Source organism: Bison bison, unplaced genomic scaffold (genome assembly GCF_000754665.1).
Source record: "Bison bison bison isolate TAMUID 2011002044 unplaced genomic scaffold, Bison_UMD1.0 scf7180017864384, whole genome shotgun sequence".
Taxonomy (NCBI): Eukaryota; Metazoa; Chordata; class Mammalia; order Artiodactyla; family Bovidae; genus Bison; species Bison bison.
In genome coordinates this window covers 75,789-86,771 of record NW_011494956.1, presented here as the reverse complement: position 1 = coordinate 86,771, position 10,983 = coordinate 75,789, and the positions used below count along the sequence as shown (strand labels likewise).

At 42.4% G+C, this 10,983-nt stretch overlaps 1 pseudogene; it reads right to left on the bottom strand.

Moving 5' to 3' along the window:
- Positions 1-8,924: 8,924 nt before the first annotated feature.
- On the bottom strand, positions 8,925-9,611 carry LOC105001739 (annotated as a pseudogene).
- Positions 9,612-10,983: the final 1,372 nt, after the last annotated feature.

Sequence of the window (10,983 nt, the reverse complement as noted above, 5' to 3'; positions counted from 1 at the left end):
CTATCTTTATGATTATATGCTGCTGCTGCTGCTGCTGCTAAGTCACTTCAGTCGTGTCCGACTCTGTGCGACCCCATGGACTGCAGCCCACCAGGCTCCTCTGTCCATGGGATTTTCCAGGCTATTCTCCTTTAAAGTGCCCCTCCTTTCCTGTGTCCCTCAGCAGAAATTGTATTTATTCCTTTTGTCTTCTGTCTCCATGTCTCTGAACATTCCTGGTATTTCTTTCCCCTCTTCTTTGCTTGGAAAACTCCTATTCATCCTTCAAAACCAATCTGAGAGATTTCCTTCTGCAGAAAATCTTCCTTAATTGACACACCCAACCCTTCCCCTGGGCTCCCCTAGCAGCCTGTGTGCACCTCTCTGTCACAGCATTTAGAATACTGTGAGGTATCATCTGTTTGCTTGTCTGTCTCCAAAAAGGACTTCTGAGCCAAAGGCTGAAACTTGACCCTTTGTGTCTTCAGTGTCTAGCAGATTGCTTGCTACATAGTGGTTGCCCAGTTCTGGGTTGGTTGAAGTAAAATGAGTACAGAACTGATCCCATGGACAAAAAATCAACCAACAAAATGACAGCATCACATTTCTTACATGTTCCATACTCAAGCATTATGGTATCATGTTTGCTTTTCTGAAAGCGAAAGTGTTATTGCTCAGTCGTCTTTGACTCTCTGCGGCCCCATGGATTGTAGCCCGCCAGGCTTCTCTGTCCTTGGAATTCTCCAGGGAAGAATACTGGAGGGGCTAGCCATTTCCTTTTCCAGGGCATCTTCCCGATTCAAGGATTGAACCCAAGTCTCTTAGGTTGCAGGCAGATTCTTTACTGTCTGAGCCACCAGGGATGCCTGCTTTTCTGACTGGGACCAAAAGAAACTGTATTTGTATTCTTTATCATTTAAATAAAGATTTAATTCATCATTAACTTATTGATAGGAATAATTCATCATTAAATGGGAAACAAAGTCCTACTTCCTTTCCAAAACACATTTCAAGAAAGTAGCATAAATGTTGGATCCTTTACTGGGCGCTGGATTCGAACCCCACTTCTGTCTCTCCTAGTTGTGAAATTTGGGGCAAAGCAGTTCACTTTCTTGGATTTTGATGTTTGTACCTGTAAAATGGGTGTTGTGATGCTTGTCTCTCACTTTTCTTGTGAGGATCAGTTGTGATGGTAGACGCGAAGGTGCTTTTAGAACAGCATAGCATTCCTCTGTGTATGTGAGAGAATGTTATTTGAGGAAAAATCTTGGTGTCTAGACTTACACACTTATCTAATTAAGGAGCAGAGAAACTATTTCAGTTGAAAGGTTAACTGGAGATAATACTCCCTTTCAATCAAGATTCAACTCTGCAGCATTTTGCAAGTTTATATTTTCAGTTACATTGTTTCATTAGATGTTAAAAGATGTTTCGGTACAGTTTACATAAATGGCACTGCTGAGGAAGGCAGGGTGTTCGTGCGTCCCAAACCCTTAGCTCTGCAGGGCATGCTGAGTGTCCCAGGGCAGAGGACGACGCTATAATTTTACCAAAGGAAGGTGGGGGCAGGGCCGACAACCAGGCCAAAGGCCAGTTTGCCTCCTCCAAACACAGGGCTGTGTGAATTATGACTATTTTTACATGGCAGCTGAACCATGTAAACTTACACATAATGATTTGTCAGCTAGAATATGTCTACATGCCAGTCCTTTAATTTTTCTTTGCTGCTTTCTAATTTTACTGTGACGATAACAAACGAAACCACAGCACTTCCATCAGAAACCAGAGCATGTCCATGAATAACTAACAGACTGCATACAGTTTTCCCAGTGAATTTTCAAAGCCAAACGTGGGTTGGCTTTTGTATATAAATTGCCAGTGCGCCTTTTCCATTCTGGTGGGAGCTCTCTGAAGGGAACATTACAGCTGTGATGAATAACAGTCCCTCTAAAGAAGCTGGCGTGAGGCACGCATTTCATCCCACTGAGTGGAACACTGTGCCTGTCGCCAAATGTGCTGGGTCTCCCACCATTAAATAAATATATACATATGCCACTTGGCTTTGTTTCCAAGCCCTGGTTCTATAGAAACCAACACTTTATTACTATTAATAATACTACAGTTATAATAGATTCAAAACCAAGGAATGGTACTTTGTCCTTAAATGGTGACTTTGATTAAATTTCCCATTGTTCATTACTTAATTATTACTTACAGCATCTTTTAACTCTTCCCTTACCACTACAGTAAATGGCAATATTCTTTCTAATATAAATTAGCAGCCAATATTCTAATCAATGAATCTATAAACAAAACATTGACCTCACAACACAGTAACAGTTAACATTTATTATGTGACAGGTATTTTCCTAATTATCACTATACCCATTTTACAGATAAGGAAACTGAGGTTAGGAGGGCTAAATGACTTCTCTAACATGGCTTATCTTGAATTTGAACATAGACCACTAAGTTCTAATGCTTCTCTATGTAAGTAAAGCATAAAACCGCTGTTTGATTTTTTCCCCAAGCAGTGGCAGAATTATAACCATACCCGTAGTGTATAGAGAGCTTTTTTGAGAGATAATACTCATCAGTGATCTTGCAATAATTACTGCCATGATGCTTTTTTTTTGGAAATGCTATTTAACAAAATAACTCAGGGTTTTAGTTATAATCAATCGAGAAAATTTGGAGGCAAATAATGCTTTCCGTTTCTTTTAAAAATTGTAATAGATGTAATTTTTATTTTACAATAACATCGCTTAACTTTTGGGTATTTCCTATAAGCTTTAATCTGTCCTCCTGACTCGTGTCTCTCCATCCCACTACTAACCTAAAGAAGCTTACGGAAACTGCAATTCAGTGGCCCAGCTCCCAGTCTCACATGCAACCCCAGCTTCAGTGTGTACCTATTGCTTATGGAACCAAATCCAAAACCCGAATGTCAAAGCCCTCGTCAACATAGCTTCATCTTACTTATCCATTCTTATTTCACACAACTGCTCAGCATGTATCCTTACTCTCAGTGTAATCTCAATCCGAGCCACTGCTCTGTCTTTGAGACACACACTGCTTTATTCCTGATTCCACACCTTCGATTATACTGTTCCTGCATTATGGAATGCTCACCCCCAAAGGGTGATGAAACTTGAGACTCATTTCTTCCTTGACACCAACCATTCTAACCCATGTTGCTTTCCCCTGGTCTTCTTCCTTTTTCCTCAGGTTTGATTTATTTTTTTAAAATGGGTACAGAAATTCCTTTTGTCTCCTGGAGGATGTGAATTCTAATTGTTTCAGCATTTTCTTCTGCTCTCTTCATCTCCTCTTATCAATCTGCATTCCTTTAGTCTGTATATTTGTTTTGGGGTCACTTTCCTTCATATTGGAGGATTTTACAGTATTGGTGATCCTTGGTCTCTGTTTATATTTCAGAGGGAGGAATTAAGGTATGTGAAAGCTCTGGATGTATGAGCAGTGTGTATTATCTAGTGAGCGTCTCCATAAAAGAAAAATGGCAAATTTTAATAAAAACAATACCCTGAAAAGATATCCAAGGGAAAAGTAATCCATTCTAAACTAAAGATTCATGACAATGGAAATTTTGCTCATGAAAAAAATAACTGTGTAGATGCAGAATAGATTTGATTCTAGAGCCTAGTTTAACTGTACATTGAAGAGACAAAGTTGAAATAATAGATCTTCAGTAAAGCAGCTCCACAGTTTATAACAAAGTATAATAGCTCTTTTAATTCTGAGCAGATAAACAAAATTGTTTTTAAAGCAATTGTTAAGAAAATTAATCTGACAGAATATCTAAAAGTGTATTGATGCCCAATGGAAATTTTTGAAAAACATAATTTAGAGAAGTGTAAAATAGTGTACACTTCCTCACAGTTTCCCTGTTTTAACCATCTTACAAAAATATTCGTTTCGAATCACCTTGACTCTTTAAGAATTCTGTGGGTTAATTGCTTTTTTTTTCTTTTCACCTCATGGTTTCCTTTCCTCAGTAATTAAAACTGCACTAAACCAAAAAGAAGCAAATGGTGAAAATATTCCTCAAGACTATTTTTCCTGTCTTGTTAGCAGAACATCTTCAAAATAAAATATTCTTAAAAGTTTTTCAGGAGATACTGAATTCATTGCGATCCTCAAATGAAATGAAACTTGTAAATACCATCAAAACCTCCTTAATTCACTTTCACATATTAAATCATTTTGTCATAATAACCTCATTGATTCATCATTCCTGCTTTTTCCCTCTTTACCTACTCTTTCATCATTACCTGTTGGTGACCCTGATAGGTAACAGTACCTTTGCTGTTTGCTAGTTCGGCCTGATTTATGTGGATGAAGGAAACAGAATGTCACAAATGGTGACTGCCTGGCTTTACACAGGTGCCTGGAGGATGGCCCACTGATTAATGAGAGTCCCAATTTGAAGGAATCACTAGTATGGTTTTTTACAGCTTGACTCTCTGCCCAATGAGGTAATGGCAAAAATTTTCACTTGCCTTAAAGATGATTCCTTGTATATTATATCAAAAAGGAGCTGAGGGTTGCAATTTAACTTGTAAGATATCATTTGAAATATTAAAATGGAGAAAGAGCAGCCAGCAGACAAATTGAAGTGGCAGTAAGTACAGCTGAGGACAAAGTTATCCTGGTTCACACCATGTTCTGAGCTGTACCTTAGACTTATATGGGGGAGCTTTTATATAAACATCCAAAACCAGGCTCCATTCTAGATCTAGTGAAACGGGCCTGAGAACCTGCATATTTGAAAGTTTCCCAGGTAATTCTAGTGCAGTGTGAGGACTGAGGACTACTGAAATAACAGGACAAGATGAATTACACAATGGATAAGAATAATGAAGCTCTCTGTGTCTTCCCAGGGCTTCCCAAGTGGTGCTAGTGGTAAAGAACCCACTTGCCAATGTAGGAGACATAAGAGACGCAGGTTTGATCCCAGGGTCTAAGAAGATCCCTTGGAGGAGGGCATGGCAACCCACTCCAGTATTCTTGCCTGGAGAATTCCATGGACAGAGGAGATTGGCAGGCTACAGTCCCTGGGGTTGCGACGACTCTGACATGACTGAAGTGACTTAGCACACATGTCTTTCCAATTCTGGGTCGGACACACAATGGGAGAGGGTGCAAAGACATAGAAGGCGTGGCTCTCCCGCTGAGTTTTCCATCCTACCTGAGAGACGAGCACAAGTGAAGATAACTGAATGCAGCATAAAGCAAAGTACAGGTAGGTGGCTGCCATGCCTGCAAGGATTCTGGGAAGGAAGACCCCCATGGGTGTGAAGGGTAAAGGGGCTTCATAGGGGAAGCATTGAGTTGGGGGCTTTGTGGAGCAATGGGAGGGTGCTCCCTGCAGCTGATACAGAGAGCAAGGGAAGGAGTGTGCATGGGGTATAGTTTGCAGGCTGTCCTGGGGCTGGTGGTTGAGGATTGCCCTGCTCTGCCCCCATCACCACTTCCCACTGTTGCTTTACATCAGTCCTCACTGAAACTCCTTAGTGAAGTATCACTACGGGTGAAGAACTGTGCCTCAGAGATTTTAGGAAGCTGCTCATGCCCTCTCCTAGCAGACCATTCAGGCAAGGCAACCAAGTGATCCGGTCCTCAGGGACCAAGGAGGAAGGAGGGAACCTCTGTATCTGCAGCTATGACATTAGACAGGGAGAGTTTGCAGGGTCAAGGTGGAGACACAGGAGCAAACTGGCCTTGAATGCAAGAGCACCTGAGGCCATCGACAGAAATCTACATTGAAGTGAAGAGGCTCACGGGCCAAGCTCACCAGAATCAGGGCAGAAGGTCAAGAGTGGCCCAACACAGCATTGGAGATAGGCAGCCCTACCTACAGCCAGACACCTCCACACTCCTGGAGGCAGGCGTGTGTGAATCAGGAAGTTCTGGATGCCACACATATTTGTAAAAAATTAACTAGCATTCAAGTATTTTAATATTATTATACAAAACACTATATAATGTTATTTTTAAGCAACATGCACCTCAGCCTGCCTCATTCCATACCTGACCCCCAGAGCATGAGGAGACATTCTGGCACCTGTGACAAACAGCAGGAGATGTTCTCCTCCAAATCAATTTTATAATTCATGACATGGCTCACAGATGGGCATTATTAACAGTGCACACCATCTGGCGACTTCCCACTTTAAACCATTACTCTTGCTAAATAGATGTTAAGCTTTCAAAACCATTATTTACAATTTTGGGGTTCTCTAAATCTCAGTGCCTTAGGTTCAAGCCTTCTCTCATGCCTGACCCCTGGACCACCCCTCCTCGAGCTAGTAGGGGTGTGATTTGGACATGGGGTGAGGGTATGTTGTGTCCTTATGTTGGAATGAAAACAGCTAAGGGATTAATGGCTTGTTTCTTAGGTTCATGGAAGAATGTAAAAGTAGGAATGCCACGGCATCCAAGAGGCAATGTCCAAACAGTACAGATCCTTCACGTGATGGGATGAGTCCCCTTTGGGGACCCAGGAGGGACAAGAGACTCATGGAATCAAAGCAAGCTAAAGGCAAAGGAGAAAAGGAAAGATATATCCATCTGAATGCAGCATTCCAAAGAATAGCATGGAGAGATAAGAAAGCCTTTCTCAGGCATCAGTGGAAAGAAATAGAGGAAAACAATAGGGTGGGAAAGACTAGAGATCTCTTCAAGAAAATTAGAGATACCAAGGGAACATTTCATGCAAAGATGGGCATCATATGAACCTAACAGAAGCAGAGGATATTAAGAAGAGGTGGCAAGAATACACAGAAGAACTATACAAAAAAGATCTTGACCCAGATAACCATGATGCTGTGATCACTCATCTAGAGCCAGACATCCTGGAATGCGAAGTCAAGTGGGCCTTAAAAAGCATCACTACGAGCAAAGCTAGTGGAAGTGATAGAATTCCAGCTGAGCTATTTCAAATCCTATAAGATGATGCTGTGAAAGTGCTGCACTCAATATGCCAGCAAATTTGGAAAACTCAGCAGTGGTTATAGGACTGGAAAAGGTCAGTTTTCATTCCAATCTGAAAGAAAGGCAATGCCAAAGAATGTTAAAACTATCACACAGGCGCACTCATCTCACATGCTAGCAAAGTAATGCTCAAAATTCTCCAAGGCTGGCTTTAACAGTATGTGAACCGTGACCTTCCAGATGTTCAAGCTGGATTTAGAAAAGGCAGAGGAACCAGAGATCAAATTGCCAACATCTGGTGGATCATAGAGAAAGCAATAGAGTTCCAGAAAAACATATATTTCTGCTTTATTGACTAGGTCAAAGCCTCTGACCATGTGGATCACAACAAACTGGAAAATTCTTAAAGAGATGGGAATACCAGACCACCTTACCTGCCTCCTGAGAAAACTGTATGCAGGTCAAGAAGCAACAGTTAGAACCAGACATGGAACAATGGACTAGTTCGAATTGGGAAAGGAGTATATCAAGGCTGTATATTGTCACTCTGCTTATTTGACTTACATGTGGAGAACATCATGAGAAATGCTGGAATGGATGAAGCACAAGCTGGAATCAAGATTGCCAGGAGAAATATCAATAACCTCAGATATGCAGATGACACCACCCTTATGGCAAAAAGCAAAGAGAAACTAGAGTCTCTTGATGAAAGTGAAAGAGGAGAGTGAAAAAGTGGGCTTAAAAGTCAACATTCAAAAAAGATCATGACATCCAGTGCCATCACTTCATGGCAAATAGATGGGAAAATAATGGAAACAGTGACAGACTTTATTTTCTTGGGCTCTAAAATCACTGCAGATGGTGACTACAGCCTTGAAATTAAGATACTTGCCCCTTGGATGAAAAGCTATGACCAACCTAGACAGCATATTAAAAAGCAGAAATATTACTTTACTGACCAAGGTCCATCTAGTCAAAGCTGTAGTTTTTCCAGCAGTCTTGTATGGATGTGAGAGTTGGACCATAAAGAAAGCTGAGTGCAGAAGAATTGATGCTTTTGAACTGTGGTGTTGGAGAAGACTCTTGAGAGTCCCTTGGACTGCAAGGAGATCCAACCAGTCCATTCTGAAGGAGATCAGCCCTGGGATTTCTTTGGAAGGAATGATGCTAAAGCTGAAACTCCAGTACTTTGGCCACCTCTTGCGAAGAGTTTACTCATTGGAAAAGACTCTGATGCTGGGAGGGATTGGGGGCAGGAGGAAAAGAGGACAACAGAGGATGAGATGGTTGGATGGCATCACCGACTTGATGGACGTGAGTTTGAGTGAACTCCGGGAGATGGTGATGGATAGGGAGGCCTGGCATGCTGCGATTCATGGGGTCGCAAAGAGTCGGACACGACTGAGTGACTGAACTGAACTGAACTAGTAAGTTCCCCATCATTTCAGTTAGAAAACAAAATTCACCTCCAGAAGGTTCAAATTCAGAGATGTTAATAAAGGGACCACTCACAGATGGGTGGGTAGGGTTAAGGGGATTAAAAAGGGGGATGTGGAAGCCCCAGAGACTAGCAACAGCCGAAGAAGGAAAGGTTCTTACTGAAGTCCAGTGAGAGCTGGGGCTAAGTGTGTTCTAGACACTGCACCAAAGTGGGGAGACCTCAGAGAAGAAATCTGTCCATCTTTCTCTCTTACCATCCTCAGATCCCTGCTGGTGCCTCCCATTGGCCAAATCCAAGAGGAAGTTAACCATCAAGGGGAACTAGATGATGAAGGCTGTGGAGGACAGACTCTGAAAGGAACACAGTAGAGAAAGGAAAATGAGTTCATGTTTGTTTGGGTTGGAGTCAGACCCAGAAAACAATCAACATAGCACCACCCTAGACCCCCAAGCACCCCCTCTCCCCAACAACTATTATTCATGGTTTTTTATTTTTATTTTTTTGTGGAAAGGCAAACTTAATTTCAAGGCAACATGAAAAGAGCAGTCAGGGGTCCACCACCACAAACTGGTAGGAGGGAGAAACAGTCACACGTCCATTTGGCAGTGTCTCAGTGGAAAGTCTCAGCAATTTCTGCTGATCGCCCAATACCTGCTCAGTTTCCTCTTCAGATTGAAACTAAAAAGGTTGACTTGAAGATGCCCATTATATCTCTGTTATCCAAACACACTTATTTCAGGATGGAGGACACTTGGAGTCAACTTAATTGAGGGAATCCACTTAATTATTAAATATTTATACTGAGAATATGGTTAAGTTAGTAGCTTTCTTCACATTTTCACATTTTTAGAAGAGCCACAGAGGTTCCATTCGCATTCTAAGCAGTTGAGTTGGCAAAAATCCATTTCATAGGAAATAGATCACATTCAATTACTCCTCACAACAGCCAACTGGAAGACTATTCCATTGCTTTTGAAGCACTGGTTGGGTTGGCATCTGCGATGGTAGCCAAATAAATGAGATTTCTGTGTAACACATGCTGGTACTGGACGCACTCATTCGCCCGGCCTTTGTTCTGATATTCCACGATACAGCGGATCAGCTGGTCATTCTCCTCCAGGAGCCGCTGGATGGTCTCCTGATTGACTTCTGCCTTCCCTCTCAGCCAGTCCGGTACGTAGGCCACCGACATCCCGGGAAGCCAGGGTGGAACTCGGCCTCAGGCCTGGCAGATCCCCTGATCTAGACTGGAGTGGACCTACAGCTCCCTATTCATGGTTTTTTATAACCATCTAGAAATAGTCTATGTATATACAAGCTGCAAATGTAATATATGCCAACTTACTTTATACATAAATAGTAGTGAACCCTTCCCTTGCTTCCCCTTGCTTTTTAGTCTTAGATTGGGACTATTCTAGTATCCATGGGACTGCCTTGTTCTTGGAGACCAGAAGTCCTAAAAGTGTGGTCCCCAGACAGGCAGCAACAGCATCACTTGGGAACTTGTTAGAAATGCAAGTAAGTCAGAAACTCTGGGAATGAGACTCAGCAATGTGTCTTAACAAGCCCTGTGGAGCATTTTGATGCACATTACAGTTCCGGAACCAGAGTTCTAGACTTTCTGAATGAGCCTAGCCTCATCTGGTCAAAGCTTTGGCTGCTTCCAGGTCAATGTAGCTGAGTAATTGGTGGACAGAGAACCACATTATCAGGCTCTCAGGGCCATGTCTTTCCACTATATCTGAGAGTAAGAAAAACAAAAGCACTAAGTGTTGAATCAGTATCTGATATCAACTCTCTGTACAAACCAGAACCCCAAAACAGCACGGAAAGGAGACTCACTCTCTTCCTCCTGACACAGCCTCCTTTCTCTCTTTTTGTATATTTAGTTCTTTGGATGCAGGCACTGTGTTTTAATATGTTTGGTTGAATATGTGATGCAATACAAGATAAATATAATCATGGAGCGGCACAATCACATGCTTAGGGTTGGCATTTGCTTGGAATCCACAACAATGAGACTCACTATTCATCCCAGTCCCTCAGGGCACTGACTCCCTCAGGAAGGTCTTGCCAGGCATTTCTCAGCTGTTGGTTAATATGGCTCAAACACAGCATATAAGGCAATGAACAGTCCACACAGAAGATGGACATCTTGTCCTTTGGAAGCTTGCAAACCAGCCTGAGGTTTGGGAGGCGCTTTTTAGCATTGTGAACCTAAGACCCTCAGGGTACCTTGGCTCCCCCATCTACAGAATGGCAGTGATAGAAATGGCAGCCACTATGGAGAACAGTATCAGTTCAGTTCAGTCGCTCAGTCGTGTCCGACTCTTTGCGACCCCATGAATCACAGCAGGCCAGGCCTCCCCATCCATCACCAGCTCCCGGAGTTCACTCAAACTCATGTCCATCGAGTTGGTGATGCCATCCAGCCATCTCATCCTCTGTCGTCCCCTTCTCCTCCTGCCCCCAATCCCTCCCAGCATCAGAGTCTTTTCCAATGAGTCAACTCCTCACATGAGGTGGCCAAAGTACTGGAGTTTCAGCTTTAGCATCATTCCTTCCAAAGAACACCTAGGGCTGATCTCCTTTAGAATGGAATGGTTGGG